The sequence below is a fragment of the Heterocephalus glaber genome, unplaced genomic scaffold (assembly GCF_053883595.1).
Source record: "Heterocephalus glaber isolate CG9 unplaced genomic scaffold, H.glaber_assembly_v1.0 deba00001532, whole genome shotgun sequence".
NCBI lineage: Eukaryota > Metazoa > Chordata > Mammalia > Rodentia > Bathyergidae > Heterocephalus > Heterocephalus glaber.
In genome coordinates this window covers 33,314,531-33,333,915 of record NW_028258330.1, presented here as the reverse complement: position 1 = coordinate 33,333,915, position 19,385 = coordinate 33,314,531, and positions in this window count along the sequence as shown.

The following is a 19,385-nucleotide window of genomic DNA, read 5'->3' as shown; positions in this document are numbered from 1 at the left end:
GATAAATTGAAAATTGTTTCACTCTCCCAAAGTGAAATTTTGTGCTTAATTTAAGCATACTGTGTTACTTAACTTCACAAACATCACAAGTGACATTTTGCTGTGAAACTTTCTGATGAGTTAAAGTCATCAAAATACAAAAATAATGCATTCAATGGGCAGAATCCAAAGGACTATATGTTTAGTGTTCATGCCTTTTCCTAGTATGTTATAACTGGATGGCTCAGCTTCTGATATTAGACTTCCCAGCTACAGAGTTTTCTCAGGCTACTTTTAGTCTCCTTGTTGCTCAGACTGCATACGAAGGCATTTAACATAGGAGTCACAATCATGTTCATCACAGATGATACTGCATTCTTTCTGGGAGAATGCGCTATAGCTGACCCAAGATGCATCCCAACACTTGTTCCATAAGATAAGCAAACAACTGATAGGTGGGAGCCACAGGTTGAAAAGGCTTTGTATTTTCCAGCTGATGATGGGATTCTAAGAATGGAGGAAATAATTCTATAATAAGACAATAATATTAGTGAGATGGGAATAAAACCAAATATGGTACCAACAAAATATCTGACTATAGTTTTGGTGAAGATATCAGTACAAATCAGATTAAGGATTTTAGCAGGTTCACAGAAGAAGTGGGAAATTTCAATACTCTTCAAGAACGTGAAATGTAAGACACTCAAATCATGAAATTGTGAGTCCAAAAGGCTAAACAAAAAAGATGGCAAAACTAAGAAGACAAAAAGATGAGGGTTCATAATGACTGAGTAATTCAGTGGGTGACAGATGGACAAAAACCTGTCATAAAGCCATTACAGTTAGAAGCATGTCATCCATGCTTCCCAAAATAATAAGCAGAGAAATCTTTGTCAGGCTGCCCACATAAGAGATGACTGCACTGTGAGTTTGGATGTCCAAGGTAATCTTTGGGATCATAGTGGAGATGAAACAGAAGTCAGCCAAGGACAGGTTGGAGAGGAAGAAGTACATGGGGGTGTGGAGGTGGGAGTCATAGCTGCTGGTCAGGATGATCAGCAGGTTCCTCAGCTCTGTGACCAAATATATAGACAGGAAGAGTCCAAAGAGGATGAGCTGCAGGTCTGGATTCTCTGAGAGTTTCATGAGATGGAATTCAAAGATATCTGTTAAGATTTGTGGATCTATATTGCTTGGACACCTTTGGACAAAGAAAAAAGGATGAACAAAAGAAAAAATAAGTAGGAAATAACACTCTGTATATATTTTGAACTCACATAGTCTTAAGTGAAATAAATTGGACACAGAAAGTTAAATATTGCATGTCTTCACTAATATGAAAAATCCAAAGTATAAATAATTTAAAGAGCAAAATAAAAAATGATAATAACAAGAATGAAGCCCTTTTGCAGATGAGGAAGGGATCCAAAGATGAAGACAGTGGGGATTTTAGGGGAAGTATGACATGACAGAATATGAAGCAATATACATAGGTACCACCTCCTCAAGATGAATATGTTCATTACGTATAACATACATGTAAAAATGTTCTGGCTAAAAAAATTAAAAATAAAAAGTATCCACACTTGTGCTCAATATACAATTAACAGTATTTCTTAGGTGTAATAAACTCAATTTCTCAAAACCTCTTCCATGATTGGATTCTGTCTTATTCCCTTTGACCTACACACAGCTATTATAGAAATACTCACTGGAGCAAGGTTAGAACAATACTGAAGACCAGAAGACCACGATGACCATAAAGTACAGCCTCTTTTAATAAAACAGAGAATAAATAATAACTCTTCTTCTTTTAGTAAAGTCATTCTGAAGGAATTTAAGAAAGATTCAAATGGACTTTATTTCTATTAAAAAATGATGCCCAATATTCCAATACTTAGAATATTAATAAAATGTCTGCAAGAACTTGCACTGCAATACTTTAGTTCTAAATTAAAGTTGATACTTCACATTCATGAAACACAGTTATATGTTAGTTTCCTCTAGGAAGTTTTTCATCATTCTTGGGCTTCTGATTTCCTTCCTTTGTGGAAATAAGTTCTCATTAAAATTATGTGTGTCATTTAAGGGTATTTCATATGAAGTTCCTGTCCTTGACACTTGTGAAAATCTTCAACTTTCTGTAAATATTGTTTATGTAAATGTACACAATATGTTGACATCACTAACTACAAATTGATGTTACTGTATGCTATACAAGTTATTGATGAAAAATAATGAAGTTTTAATAAACACTTCAAATTTTTAAAAACATAAGCTTATTTGTGTTGATCTCACGCAAACTCAGTAAAAGTTTATTTTTCTTGCTTCTATATTCTCTGGTAATCCAATGGTGTTTTTTCATTGTTTATCTGTTCAGCAACCATCTGATGTATATTGCAAGACTTAAGCTCCAGGTACAGTTACAAAGCCCTGCATTGAGTCTTCACCTTCATACACCTACTTAATAGATTTTCATATCAGTCTATCTTGATACACAGGTTGCTCATCTCTTAATTCAGCTAAGTGAGGAGTGCAGGCCTCATTGCCTCTCAGGATGTTATCATTTGGAGACAATACAAGGCATAAAATCCTAGGAAATAAGGCAAATACACCTTGCAGTTTCACCTTTTGCAATATGGTGTCAACAATTACCTCCTTCATACAGCTACAGTAAGAAACTTTTCAAAGATTTTTAAATACATATATGAAATTCCCAATCCTATATCAATACATTACTTGTGAAGTATTAAAGTGTCCAGATACTGTGACCTGAAGTGAAATTCAGTTTCATTAGAAAATTTGTAAGTGAACTTCTTTTTCTTTTCTGACACCTGAAGTGAGAATAGCTGTCTGAGAATATACCCAGACATTTAGAAAATAGTCCCTTAATGTTAACTGTTTTTACTCTCAGTAAAATATACTACCTACATTAAAAGGTGAAAATTTTATGTTATCAACCTCAGACATACTACTTCGTATTGATTTGGATTGCAATCTGTAGACTTTCTGTTCTCAGTATATCTGCATATGGGTATTACTTCCTCACACATTGGTATTTCCTTTCCCACAAAAGAAGCTACCATCAAGGTTGTTTTTTGAGGAGTGGATTGTCCTGTCATTATTTTCACATCAGTGTGGATTATTATATCTGATAGGTCTCCCAATAGTTCAGTAGCTATTAGGTATAGCAGCTGCCCTCTTTCTATCGTGCCTTGCCCCCTCCCCTGTATGACATCATGCCAAGATGGTTGCTCCCACCAAAGAACAAACCCTTCTTCCCAGCATGCCTCTGTTCCCGCCTAGAGAGTAACCTAATACTCGCTCACCTCCTACCACCTAGTGACATCACTGACTTCTCCATTCCCTAGTCACTACCTCACTCAACCCCACCTCAGCCCCTACAAACCTCACCCCAGTCTCTATAAAAGACTCTCCCTGCCCCAGCCATATTGCTTTTGTCTCTCCTTTGTTCAGAGACAGCCTGGCAGATCTATTCCCCTAATAAAGGCTTCTTGTGGCCTGGTCTGGTCTTGGTCTTCGGCCTTTTACCTGACAATATCCATAAAGATTTCTCTTAAGGACTTATCTAAAAGTACCTAAAGCTTGCCCAATTAGTGTACAAACTGTCATGTATTGACCCTGCAATGTTCTACTTTACATTAGCATGTGGATTTCTCTTTATGGAGTACATACAATTACTTCAAATGATTTAGATGATAATTTCACTACCTGAGGGAGAGTCATGATTTATCAGTTTAGTATTAGGGTATTAGTATTTATCAGTTTAGTGTTAGTATTAGTTTAGTATTATTGGAAAATTCATGTGCCTCTCTGCATACACACGTGTGAATTTTTCCTCCAAAATATGAGTAGGGGATAGTTCTCTGACTTCCAACACTTGATATACATTCAATTGTGCCATTCATCACCTACATTTGTTGTCCCAATTTAAATAAATCAGTCAATATGAAGTATGTCCCCTTATTCTTAATATGTACTATAAAAATATCTCTCAGGTTCATGTAATATTAATCCAAAAATAATTCAACAGAAGCTTCCAGAATAATATTCAGAATATTATTCCATAAAATTTTGGTAGAAGAGACACTGCCCTTGGTTGGGAGTCAGGAGATAAACATTTTCTGTGCCATAACATTGGCCTGCTATGGTATGCAGAATATCTGTGAATCTCTTCATGTTTCTGTGCTCATCCTGCTTACTAAAAACAAGAAAAAATAAGTCTCATCACTCCAACATGTGTGCCATATAATCTGAGCTGGAAACTAATAATTATAATTGTAAGTGGAATAACACTCATGTCTACAACATCTGACACCTCAGAAAAGTCTGAAACTTCATAAGTATTTATCACTTTGCCTTTTTAAAAGTTAAATACTTTTATCATTATGGCAATAGTGAGTATGTTGATGAACCCAATTTCAAACAGCAATAGTGCCTGGGATGATGTGACGCTGTGAATGATCCAGGGATGCTCCCAAGCCAGGGGCAAAATTTACCTGTCCTTTTGGCTTTGTGCTTCTTTTCCTTTTATTCACCCACAGAAATCTCTGTTATTCTTTTGAGCAAGCAATTGATGTGGACGCAATTCAATGTGTTAAATCTCATACATGTCCACAACACAGACACAAACAACTTTTTTATGTTGTCTGTTGTTCTGTAGGACAGTCCTTAAAGAGATGACAGTGCAGATAGAAAATATCAAATATTTAAAGACACTAACTATGCCCCATTATTTTGAAGCAAGGAACTGCCTGTGTAATATGTAACAGAGACGTTCTCTTTTGATGTCCCTTTTGTGTAAATCCAGGTATATGCTCTAGAAAATCAGAAAGGAAATACAATCTATGCTTTCTTAATATATGATGTAATTATACAAAGATAAATATATGTTATCCTCCTATAGAAATAGTAAGTGAATGAATTTGGATCACATAATATTTTACATGTTTGGTATGATAATCTTAATAGTGTGAGCAATAAATATCTAAACTTTATTTTGCCTTCACTTTGCATACACAACACACATGAAATCTCCTCAATATCTTTTTTAATCCTTATTGCAGTTCTGTGAACTAGAAATCAATGAAGATGACAATATTGAGACTCAGACATACTAACAACCTGCCCTACATTAAAGAATAATGAGTGCAGCCAAAAGAACTGAAAATGAAATAGGTGTTTTCTGTGTCCAATGCACTAAACATATTTGATATCCAACCATAGAAAGGTTTAAGTGAGCAGCCCAACATCTTAACCACAGGTACATCAGAGATAGATTTGTAAAACCCTCCCTAGCTCTTAACACAGTCCTGTGACCAAAACCTGACACTATGTCTCCTCTTGAGATTGTATAAGCTATTCACAAGCATGGACAAGGAGGTGGAAAGAACTTCCTGGCATGCCAGGAGAGGAGAGATCTGTTCTGAATGATCATATGCCTACAATTTCTGAAATTTTTGCCAACAATCTAAATTTATCCTTTCTATAGTGGATGTGCCTGGTGCTACCCTCTGCTGTGCTCTGCAAAATGCTGTGAATACCAAAACAAAAAGCACTGAGCAATGATCCACAGCTGAAATGCCAAGGACTTAAATGACTGCATGAGTTATTTAAGGGACAACTTTTCAAGACTGATCTGATATGATGCCCTATGTCCATGAACACACAGCTCAAGGAAAACAGGCATTCATTGTATTCTACCTAAGAACTCACTACATGTTGCACATAATGACAGAATCTTTCATTTTATGAAACAAGCTACAGAACATCTTGATAGTGCCTGGATCCTGGGAAGTCTTTAGAAACAAGCCATTATATTCTGGTTACTGTCATCCTCTTCATCTTCATCAGCATCTTCATTATCCAATAAGAATGCTTAGGAAATAGTTCAGAAAGATGTTTTTTGCTAAAGCAAGCGAAATGTCAATGATAAGCACCAGTAAAAGAAAAAAAAATCATGAAATTTCTGATATGGCCCCTCATCTGACCAAGAACATAAACCTCCCATTCCTCACAGGTGATATTTTTGGATTAATATCTTCCATCTATCTACATAAATTATCATGTTATCCCAGCCATGAATAAATACTGCTTCCAAGAGTCCTTGCACGACTCTGGGCTCCCTCTGAACTTATTGGGTTATTCTGTTTCTCTGCTGGGTCATCATCAGGTACTGCAAACCCAAAGACCCTCCCCCATATCAGATGCCTAATGAAGGCTGAGACTCTGTCCTCAGGAAGGATATGAATAAAATTACAGCTAGGATCTTCCTGCTGCAGACAGCCATGGAGACAGTGACACAATTGTGGAGCTCATTGGAATGGAGACACCAAACTAAAGGGCTTTAGGCTCAGTCAAATTACTGACTCTTATGTAAACTTTAAGATATAATGCACAGAGCTAATAATTAGCAAAATTGTTCTACCATATTCCAATCTCTACAGAGTATCTGATAATATTGGTGGAACAACAAAGAGGAGGGGAGGAGAAGGACAAGGGGGAGAAAAAGGAGGAGGAGCAGGAGAAGGAGGAGGAGGGTAAAAAATGGCCATATTAGGATTTAGGTAGATTTTAGGTTATTCCTCTGCCCGGGCAAAGGTCATTTGTATCATTCACTTCTATCAGTTATGTATTATTTCTGAAGGTCCATCTCTTTTATATTTCAATTTTTATTTCAGTAAAATATACAAAACAAAACCATTAGCATTTTAACCTTATTAAATACATATTTTAGTGTCATTAACTATATTCATGCTGTTGTGATACTATCAGTATCATACACACTCAGGAAATTTTTATGTTCCAAACTTAAAACTGATGCTCACTTTTAATGTCACCTATTCATTCCACCAAACTGGGCAAACACCACCTTACTATGAACAGTCATAAGAAATTAAAGCTATGAAGTTTAAAAAATAATGTGACCAAGGGGGTTATGATTTACAAGTTTAGATGCCACTCTGTTAACTTAATATTTTAAATTATAATTAATTAGCCTATGTTAATGGCATGCATTTTACATATCTTAATAAATTATAATTCCCTTTCCCCCTCTTTCTTCCATCCTTACTCCTGCTTACTCACTTCTGGTTCAACTCTAATATATCTCTGTGGATATTTTTCAATGGTAGATGTCTATGTGTGATAGTTATGTATTCAGGTAGACTACTAGGATTGCAGTGATATTTGTCTGACATTCTATGTCCAGTAGTATTTGCTTTATAAAATTAGTGGCACTGGCATTCATATATTTACAACTATTGTCTCCACTGTTTGAATTGTTTTCTTACTAGGATGTAATGACTTTCCTCCTTTTTCATATCAGTCATGGTCTGTAGTCCTCTTTGTCTAAAATTATAATTCCTACTCCTGCTTGGATTTGGACTCCTATATCATTTTCCACCTTTTAATTTTATCCTATTTATTTTATGGATAAAATGTGACTTTTGTATACAGAATTCACTTGGATTTTGTTGTTTTGATCCAAACTGCCAATCTTTGTCTCTTAATTATGGAGTTCAGACCACTGACATTAAAAGTTATTGCTGAAACTTAATGACTGTGCATTATTTTTTAGTTGCTTATTCCTTAATTCCAGCCCCTTTTTCTTAATTACTTCCCTTCTAGATATATTCTTTCATTTGGGTTCTTTGGTCTTGATGGTCTTATTGTCTCTAATATTTCTTTGAGTGCTTTCCATAGTACTGGTTTGATAGTGATTCTTAAAGTACCCTTGTCATAGAAAGTTTATTTTTTCATCAATTTTAAAGATAGATTTGTAGGATATATTAATCTGTATGAAAAGTTGTTTGCTTTCAGAGTTTGAAAAACTTGACTGCACGCTCTCCTGGCCTTCAATTTCTGTATTGAGAAATCTGCTGTAATTCTGATAGACTTGCCTTAAGGAGTTATTTAATGTTTTTTTCTAACAAGTTTTATAATACTGTCCTTGTGGTTGACTTCTAAGATTTTAACTGTGATGTGTCATGGAAAAGTTCTTTTCTGATCATGGTTATTTCATGTTCTATATATCTAATTTACCTGAATTTGAAAAAATAAAATTTTGCTATGATTTCATTAATCAAATTTTTATATTCTTTTCTGCTGCATTCTGATATTTCATGTGTTGTGGGTGTGTCTACATCCTTCCTGTCAGTCCTATTTATACTGCAGTCTAAATTCTACCAATGATCTTTACCCTCTAATGTTCAGAAATGGAGAAGATTTTTTTTGTTAACAGGCATCAAACTCAGGACCGTGTGCCTGCCAGGCAGGTGCTATTCCTCTGAGTTATATCCCTGACCCATTGAGAAGCTCTTTGAAGGGGCTTCCAGTTGGACTGCTAGATCTGGCTCTTTTCAGCACCTTTGCAATCCACTGAGTCCATAGAATGCTTTTTTACTCCTCCGTCTTATCAGATGTCTACCCACTTGTGCAACTCCCTGGGACTGCTCCCCTGTTATGATTTATATTGTTTTGCTTGCCAGTGAGTGAAGTGTTGAAGGCTTGGAGGGGCTTCTGAGCTGGCCTCCCTTATAGAGACAACAGTGAGTTTCAGTTTTACTCCTGTGGACATGACCAGATGAAGGTCTCTGCCTTTTTCTTACCATAGGTCACTTTCTTTCTTTTTCTTTTTTTCTTTCTTTCTTTCTTTCTTTCTTTCTTTCTTTCTTTCTTCATTAAGTTTATTGGTACATTTTAGTTATAAATATGGTGACATATAGGATTGGGAAACTGCATCTATACATGATATATCTTGGTTCTTATTTTTCCCCATTCTTTTACCCTCTCTTCAACCCTTCTACTCCTCCCTATTTACAAAGACTTCTTTCTAATTTTTTCCTCTTCTTATATTTTTCCCTTTCCCTTCTTAATTTTCCCATACCCCTCCCACTTCCTCTTCCTCCTTGGACATTTTCTTCCTATTTCACATTATCTATTACACATTTTCATCTTAATTTACAACTTGGAAACAACCCAAATGCCCATCAACTGGTGAATAGATAACAGAGATGTGTTTTTTTCAAAAATAAAATGGAGTACCACTCACCCATAAAGAATAAGAAATTAGAGATATTTATAGCTTAATTGATGCACATTGAGGCCATACTCTTAAGTGTAATAAATAGGACACACATGCATACATCACTTTCAATTGAATCAGAGTAGACAGTGCAGTGTGATTGGGCCTATATTCAGTGTTTCACTGATCTCAAGGAGTTTTGCCATGCCTGGTCCCTTCCCACTGTGATAATCCTGGGCTAAGCCTCTGTGTTTACTTTCTGTAAGACTAAGGATGAGAGTGCCATGCCACTCCTTTTGGCTGAGTGCTCTCTCTGTCTCTTTCTCTGTCTCTCTGTCTCTCTCTCTCTCACTTTCCATCCTTTCAAACTCTGTGGTGCCTCAGGATTCATGGTGCTTACCTGTCTTTTTCTGGGGTTGGAGGAATTCCTATAGCATGATGAGAAGTGGACAGGATATCCCATGGGTACAGAATTCCCCCGTGTTTGGGGGAAATTTTTGAAAGTGCCTGCCTTGGTGCTGTTCAGATTACTTTTCTCCCCCCAAGTCTCTCTGGTTGCACTGCTACCTGCTCCTACCACTTGCTGATACATAGCTCTCCCAGTGCTCCAGGTCCTTAATTAGTACTCTGACCCTCCTTCTCTTCTTTACTTTCACAAGTGCCCCCTGGTGCTAGCTCTATGTCTGTGCTCCAGGTCATTCTCAGACTTTCAGTTCCTCTGGTTGCCTCATCTGCAAACATCTTGTTTGCTGGGCTCCATTTATCATGGGAATGATGAATAGGTTGGGAGACTTTCATGAGAAAGTTCCTCAAAGTAAATCAAGCCATATTTGTGAAAAAAAAGCACCAATCTGATATGGTCAGTGTTTTCCTATAAATAATGTATATTTTCATTCTAGGTCTTGAGCAGAAAACCAGGAATGAAACACCTTAATCTAAAGAACATTAATCATCAAAAGAACAATTTTTGAGACACCTATGTCAACATTTGAAATAATAAATTCTTTAAATATCAAGTTAGAAATATTAGGAACACTTACACAAAAAGTGACTAAAGTTGAAAAACTAGGGCCATTCATAAGGAATAAAAGTTAAAAAGGAATGATCAAGAAAGTGGTTGAAAAACGAATACAAAAACATGTACAAGCAAAATCATAAGTTCTTTGGGAAAACACAAAATGAAGGTGTGTATATTTGAAGGAGAAAAAAATGACGCTAGTGCAATTCACAGCCTTAGCAGATGTTAAGACGCACTTACTTCTGAGGTCAATGGTCCATGAAAACAAGAAATTAATCTGATGAGGACTCTGCCCAGGGCCCACTTCACATCTTTGTTCCTCAGCCTGTAGATGAAGGAGTTCATCATGGGAGTCACCACAGTGTACATCACAGAGGCAACAGAGCTTTCATGGGAAGAATGGGTCACAGAAGAAATGAGGAAAACCCCAATTGCTGGTCATAGAATAAAGAAAGCACACAGAGGTGAGACCCACAGGGGGAAAATGGTTTACACTTGCTTGCAATGGAGGACATTCTTGTTAAAGTTGAGATAATCTGAGAATAAGAGAAAAGGATTCTACTGATGAGAAATACAACCAGCAATGTGGTCATGACATAAATTAAGACCATACTGGCAAGCATATTAGAGCTTAGCAAGTTGAAAATCTGAGCAAATTCAGAGAGGAAATGTGGAATTTCAGTGCCTAGGTGGAGAATCAGTTGTTTCATTAGTAAAACATGAATCAAGAAGACACAGAACATGATTATCCAAGATATCATAACTTGTATGTTTGAATGTACTCTACATTCTCAGTTTCAGAGCTGGTAATAGATAATTCCAATTTTATAAAGGGGAAAAATTTCACAGATTTTCAGGACACCATTTGATACTTTGATACTTATATTCATCATGCAATGCCCAAATGAGGGTGAGCATATCAGTGTTCTTGAGAACCATGTCTTAGTGGTGAAAATATTCAAATCCTTTGTTCATTTGCTGATTATTTATTAACAATATACACCATTTATATTTTTAAATCCACTAAATAAGGAACAATGAGGGACTTTCATAACAAAAATTTGATAGTATTCCAATTTTGTAGTTCAGATTTATGTTTCTAGGGAGAACTGCATGTTTACATATCTTTGGTTTGGGAATAGATGCATTGGAAATTCATGTTTTTCTTTATTACTGTTTCTTTTTCTTTTTTGATGGGGTGGTATTGGCCATAGACCTTCACCATTGGGAGCATGTAATCCATGTATCCAGAAATGATAAAAAGAGACATCAGTGTGAGGCAGCCCTCTTAGGAGATAACTCTGCTCTGAGTTTGGATACCCACAATCAAAGGAGGGAAATAAGTAGTCTCAAAAATGACAAAAAATTGTTGCTAAATAACTGGTATGTAGGAATATTTCCATATTATAAACTATTAACTTTAACTTTTTCCATATAATGGAAGTCAAACTCTTGCTGTTTACAAATATTGTAAGTTGAGAGAACTTGTAATATTTATGTACAATTAAAAAAGATATATTTCATTCTTTGCTAATTTTCTTTAATGAAGACCATTTTCCTCGAGAGAAAATATAATATTTATTTTCTTTGTTTTTTTTGTATTAAATTCTTTTATTGGTACATTGTAGGTATACAACACAATTACATTTCTCATTGGGAATTGTACCTTTACATAATGCATCCTGGTTCTTATTTTTTCCCCATTCCTAGCCCTCCCTTCATGCCCTCCACCCTTCCCTATTTACAAAGACTTTATTTTCATTTTTTCCATTTCTCATCATTTTTCCTTTCCCTTCTTTCCTTTCCCCTGTGCCTCCCACTACCCCTACCCCTTTAGACCTTTTCTTCCTATTTTACATTATCGATTATTCATTCTAATCATTGGTACATTTCAGTGGGAAAAAAATCTTCACCTGCTCTTCCTCAGACAAAGGTCTACTATCTTGAATCTATAAAGAACTTAAAAAGATCAGACCTCCCAAATTTAAAGACCCAATCCAAAAATGGGCGTCTGAAATGAGCAGACATTTCTCAGACAAAGAAGTAGAAATAGCAAATAAATACATGAAAAAATGTTCAACATCACTGGTCATTTGAGAGATGCAAATGAAAACAACGCTGAGATTCCACTTCACTCCAGGAAGAATGGCTGCGATCATGAAATCAACCAATAAAATATGCTGCCGGGGCTGTGGGGAAAGAGGAACCCTGCTCCACTGCTGGTGGGAGTGTAGACTGGTGCAAGCACTGTGGAAATCAGTATGGAGATACCTCAAAGAACTAGGACTGGAAGCCCCATTTGACTCCACTATCCCACTGCTGGGGATCTTCCCCAAAGAATTAGGTTAAAAATTCTATTGAAAATATATGCAGCAGAATCTACCAAAGAGAAGACAAAGTATAATGTCTAAAAGACAGGTTTGCATTTGGTGACTAACAAATGAAAGACTATATAAAAATACAAAAAAATCAATTTTACATCTGCTAGATAATACAAAGAAGAATATCAGAAGGTTAATTGAAATCAATGAAAAATCAGAAGAAATTACAAAACACACAAAAAACCTGCTCACAGAAGTAAGAGCAAAAAACTTCCCAGACATGCAAAAGTAATTTTACATACAGATAAATAAGTCATATAGAGACACAATTAACCATGATTATAGAAAAATATCAACAAGGTGTATAATAGTCAAGATCTCAGAAATTCAATACAAGAAGAACATAGTAAAAGCTATTTGAGAAAAGAAACAACTCACCTATAAGGGAAAACCCATCAGAATCACAGCAGACTTCTAAACACAAATCTCAATAAATGAGAGCTTGGAGTGAAGTATTATACGTCCTAAAAGAAAACACACTCCAACCAAGACTGATGTATTCTCTTAAATTATCTTTCAAAATTGATTCAGAAATAAGATACTTCCATGAGAAAAAACGCCAGAAAAAATTCATGACCACTAAACCATCACTCCGAAACTTTCTCAAAAATATTATAGAAAAGAAAAATGATAATAATTCCATGAACCATAGTATAATGAATACATCAGGCAAGACATGCAATTAAATAGAAGGGAAAGAAAGGAAACTAACAACAGGAAAATAACATGACAAAGATAAGTCAATACATATCAGCTAAAACCACCAGCAATCAAAAGAAAAAGACTGGTAGTTTGGATCAAGAAACAATATCAAACAATATGCTGCACACATGAAATGTATTTAATTAAAAAAGAAATTAATAGACTGAAAGTTAAGGGATAGAAAAAAACACTCTATCTAACAGGAACATAGAAAAAGCAGGAATAGCTATTCTATTTACAGGCAAAGTGGATTTCAAGTCAGGAATGATCAGAAGAGAAAAATACAGTCACTACATACTTGTTAAGGGAACAATGCAAGAGGCAGAGATAACAATTATAAATATATATGCACCAAAAGTGGTGCACCAAACTATATAATAGAAACAATGATAGATATGAAAAATCAGAAAAGCACCAATACAATTGTAATGGAGAATCACAATACACCACTGTCACAAATAGACAGATCAACTATACAAAAAATCAACAAAGAAATATGAGAGATAAATCAAACATTTGAACAAATGAACTTGATATCTACAGAGTGTTCTACCCCACAACAAGAAAATACACATTCTTCTCAGCAGCACAGAAACTTTATTCAAAACTGAAAATATAGTAGCTCATAGAATACTCTTAAGTTAAATACAAAAGAAATGAAATTATCCATTCATAGGATTAGAAATCTGTGCAATGAATTTGGAAATCAATGGAAAAAGAAACCACAAAACTATATAAGCACATGCAAAATAATTAACACCCTCATGAGCAATCAATGTGTCATAGCTGAAATTAAAGAATAAATTAGACAGTTTCTACAATTAAACAATAATGTCAGAATGACAAACCAAAATTTATGAAATACAATGCAGGCAGTCCTATAAGGTAAATTTAAAATTGAATTTTCAGATCCGAAAACCAGAGCAAGCTCAAATAAGTAAACAAATCTTGAACCTCAGTCTTCTAGAAAAAAGAAGAGATAGTCAAGCTCAAAGTGCACATGAGGGCAGAAATTATAAATATCAGTTCCAAAATTAGTGCAATTGAAACTCATAAAACAATACAAAGTATTAATGAATCAAAGAGTTCATTCTTTGAAGGAATAAATAAAATAGACAAACTCTTAGCTAACCTATTCAAAAAAGAAAGAAGACTCAAATCTATGTATGCAATTAAGCATTAAAATGGTGAAATCACAAATCCTGCAGAAACTCATTAGACGATCAATATCTATTTTGAGAAACTGTATTTTAGTAAGATGGAAAATTCAAAAGAAATGGACAGATTCCTGAATACACATGAATTCCTAAAGCTGAATCAAGAAGATACAAAAATTTTAAATAATCCAATATCAATGAAATTGAAGAAGCAATATAAATGTACCAACAAAGAAAAGCCTAAATCCTGATGGATTCATTACTGAATTTTATAAGAACTATAGAGAATATCTAGTGACACTACCCTTCATAGTTAATAAAATTAAAAGGGAAGCAATACTCCCAAAATCATTCTTGAAATCAAACATTACCCTAGTACTAAAACCAGAAAGGGATTCAACCATAAAGAACTACAGGTCAATCTCCTCAATGAATGTAGATCCAAATATTCTTAATAAGATATAAGCAAACAGAATACAGTAAGTTATCAAGATTATACCAAGATTATACCCCATTACCAGGTAATATTCATCCCAGGGATGCACGTGTGGTTCAACATATATAAACCAATAAACAGTACACCAAGTTAAGAGAACTGAAGACAAAAGTCATATGATCATCTCAATAGATGTAGAAAAATCATTTGTCAAAGTCCAACACTTATACATGATATAAAACAACTTACATAATATAGGTTGTAATCCAGAAGTCAACTAATAGTAAATGCTGGCAGTGGTATGGGGGAAAAGGAACCCTATTCCTTTTTCCTTACAGTGTAGATTTGTGTAACCACTCTGGAAAGTGGTGTGGAAATTTTTCCTCAAAAAAGTAAAACTAGAGGTACCATTTGAACCCTTCCCCCTTTCTTGATATTTTCTCAAAAGAGTTAAAAAAGAGCATCGTACTGCAGTGATATATGCACACCCATTGTAGTGGATTGACTAATGGTTAACTTGTAATGCCCAGCTGAACTGAATCAGCATGGTCTAGGCATGGAGGACCCACCCAAAGATTGCTGTCAATAGCTATAAAAAGAGAACTGGAGGGGAAGATCTTGGGTTGTTGATTTTCTAGGAGCACCTTGCTGACCATGGTTTCACTGATGCAAACTAACCTGTTCTCTTCAGAGGAGGAGCTTGGGGCCTCGATGTCACTGGGAATGGCTGCTGTTTATGTCAGGGGAACTCTGATCTTCACCATGAGCATCATTTCCTGGATCCAATATGGATTCCTCAGTATGGTGACACAAATCCTTCATGTAACCAGCATCACAATGGCATAGGTTTTCTGGTTTCCAGCACTGGATTTTGGGCCATCCAGATGCATGTCCTCAATACAGACTAGCATGAGACATTGTTTTGGACTCTAATCCACTGGCTGGTCTCATGGAGGACATTGCCTTGGATTCTAAGCCTTTAGCTGGGCTTATGTGGGACATTACTTAGATCTAGGCCTTTGGCTGGATTCTTTGGGCCCCAAATGTCTGGTTAATCACTTGCACTCCTTTGCAGTTGACTTTTTGTGTAATTATTGTAACATAATTCTATAAACTGTATGTCCTGAAGTAAATGTATTCCCTTGCCAAACCCTGACTACAACACCCATTTTATAGTAGCACAACTTGTAATAGCTAAATGTTGGAAACAGCCTTGATACCCATAAATGGATTAATTGATAAAGAAACTGTTGTTTTTTCATACAAGTGAGTACTACTCTGCCATACTGAATGATAAATTTGAGAAATTTTAGGTAAATGGGATGCACCTTGACATTATATTTCTAAGTGAACTAAATTGGACACATGGTGTTTAAATATTGTATTGTTTCTCTGATTTGAGCAACTTAAAGTGTAAATAGGACTAAAATGGATGATAGATATTGAGAAACAGGAAGGAAATGTTCAAATTGGAAGAGGAACAAGGGAGGGGAGAGGGACCAGAAAATGAAGGAAAATGCAAAACAAGAGAGAAGGGAAGAAAAAAATTTAAACAAAGTTTTTTATTTCTTAAATATGGCAGGGAGGATGTTAAATGTGACCGCTATGTATATTCAAATATGTGCTTCTTTTTATAACATGGAGTACTACTCAGCCATAAAGAATGAGAAACTAGAGACATTTATAGGTAATGGGTGCATATTGAGGCAATGCTCTTAAGTGAAATGAAGAGGACACTCGTGTAAATACCGAATAGTTTCCATAGTGTGAGAAACTGAAAGTGTAAATAAGGATTAAAATGATTAAAATGAATAATTCATAATTTGAAGTAGGAAAAGGTCCAAAGGTGTAGGGGTGGTTGGAGGAAAAGGGGAAGGGGAAGAAGGGAAAGGAAAAAGTATGAGAAAAGAAATAAAAATGGAAACGAAGTATGTAAATAGGGCAGGGTGGAATGGGTGAAGGGCCCACAGGTAATGGGGAAAAAATAAGAACCAAGATACATCATGTACAGGCACAAACACACAATAATAAATGTAAACATAATGTATACCTAAAATGTACCAGTAAAAGAATTAAAAAGAAAAAAAAACCAATAAAATTAGCTAAGATAAAAAATAACATTATAGCAAAACTTACCATATTTTATGCCATTTATCTTGTAGGGGATTCATGAGTCAATATTTGTAGGTCATCTCAAATATTTAAATAAATTTTACATTATCAAATTTATTGGTATACAATTGCTTATCATATACCCTTTTGATTTTTTGACTATCTATACCATAAGTTTTAATGTCTTCTCTTTTTTCCTGATTTTGTTTCAATCTTCTCATTTGTATTTCATTTTAATTTTTAAATTTATCTATAGTTTATAAGTAGAAAAATAAAAATTATACATTTTAGTAGGTACTGTTTATCTATTGTTACAGTTATATATCGTGCAACATTTGAAAAATGTTAAATATATTTTTCACTTCAAACATTTTTCGTTTATGTATAGTGAAAATCTTAATATGATCTTTTAGTTAATTTTAATTATTCCATGATTGGATTACATAATGACTATATTTTTGTGGAAAGTTAGTACATATTTGTATATTTATTGAAATATGCACTTAAAAGTATACATAACATATATTATATATTATATAATAAGCAGTGAGTATAAATAGGAGACTGGTCTTTAGAAAAAATAACCAATGGAGGGAGAAGAGATAGGAGAGAAAGTAGATGAAAAAGGAATTAGGTGGTTTTATGTAGAAGTACAAATCTGCACAAGGAATGTAAACATTGTGTTCTACAAACATGTATTAATAAAAACATAAAATATAATAAAATAAATGTTACTGTCAAAAACTCAAAGATCAAGAAATGCTGGTGAGTTTGAGGAAAATGAAACCTTTCTGTGTTCATGGGAATGTAAATACTACGCCTACAATGGAAATAAAAAAGGTGATTCCTCAAACAAATAAAACAGAAATTCCATTTGACCCAGCTACACTTCTTCTGGGTGTCCTCCTAAAAGAATTACAGACCTCATACATGTGCATACTCCTGTTTATAGCTGCACAACCCATACTGGCTAAATCTTGGAAGCAGTCTATATGTCTATCAACAGATTAATGGATAAAAAGAATGTTGTTACACAGTGGAGTACCACTCAGCAGTAAGGAAGGATAAACTTAAAACGTGTAGGAAAATGGATCCATGTTGAGATCACAGTAGTAATAGAAATAAGTCAGCCATGCAAGGTTAATATCACTTGGGTTCACTAGTATACTGGCTTCAAAATATAAATTGTTTCAAGAACAAAATCAAAGGATATGTTAAGAAACAGGAGCATGGATTCCATAGAGATTATGTGGGAGCTGAGAAGAGGGGAAAGGTGAAAGGTGAGACAGCAAAGTAAAAATGAAAAAGACAGTATATGTCTGTGCACCAATTTCCAATTATGAGAATATTTCTTACATATTGGAAATACATACTGATAAGAAAAAGTAAAAATGAGATAAATTATAAAAGGTTAACCACAACTAATTTTAACATACTATATTCTTAAATGTTCTAAATAATGTTAGCTATTTTGAGGTAATGCATATAATATTCTTAGATTTAGAGATTTCATAACGTATTATATTCTTAACAACGTGTTCTAGATAAGAAATGCATGGAATTTTATTTGGCCATTTAAACAATAAAATTGAAAACTAAAAAGTTTAGGAAAAATGACTGAGAAAGTTTTTCAGATAGTCTGTATCATTGTGGGCACCAAATGATCTATAAAATTTTCATAGGTTACTCTAGGCAGGCATAGCACAGAAAAATTTTCAGTTATTTTCATGAGGAAATAGCATATTACTTAGAGCAAACCTTGTGATTTTGAAATTAAAGTAAAAAGAAAAAAAGTTTCTCCTGGAGGAAATAAATGCTACCTCAATATACACAAAATTGAAAACTTTCCACTTTTTCCTGTTTTTTTGGAACCAGGAATCAAACTCAGGTCCTTGTGCTTGCACAGCAGGCTGTGAAACCACTGAGCTAAATACCGGGCCCTAACTTTTTTCTTCTTTGATTCCCAGAAGACCCTATTGTTTGGGAACTGAAGTGATCATACAAGCATTCATTTAATTACTAGCTCTGAGATTCAAATCTTTACAATCTACCAAACACAAACCCTCAGAGACTCACCTTTATCTCTGTGGTCATCCACTGTAAAAATGGGTTTCCATGGAACAGAGCTTGTAGAATGGAAAACTGCAGTGACGGCCACAGGAGAGCTGGATGTTTCCTAGCAAGGGCAGGTAGAGAAAGAAGGAGAGGGAAAGACAAGGTGGGTACTAGGCTTCCTCTCTGGAATAACAATCCTGTGAAATTCCCACATTTAGTCTATGGGGGTGAATTTTCTATATTTTGAAGCAACTTTGGTTTTAGTTGAGACCTGGCACTTCTAGATATTCTGCTTTCTTTTCTCAGGCACTAGAAACCAAAACTTCTGTCCAATAAGAGCTATTTTACTGGAGAGTTTCCAACATTTTACTATTCTTTCTTATAAATTTTAGTCTCCTATAAAATGTTTGTCTTCAAATTATAATTTCTATTAGTACATGAGCACATACGTACTGATGAGAATCATTATTGGGAGTTGATACACATGGTACATACCACA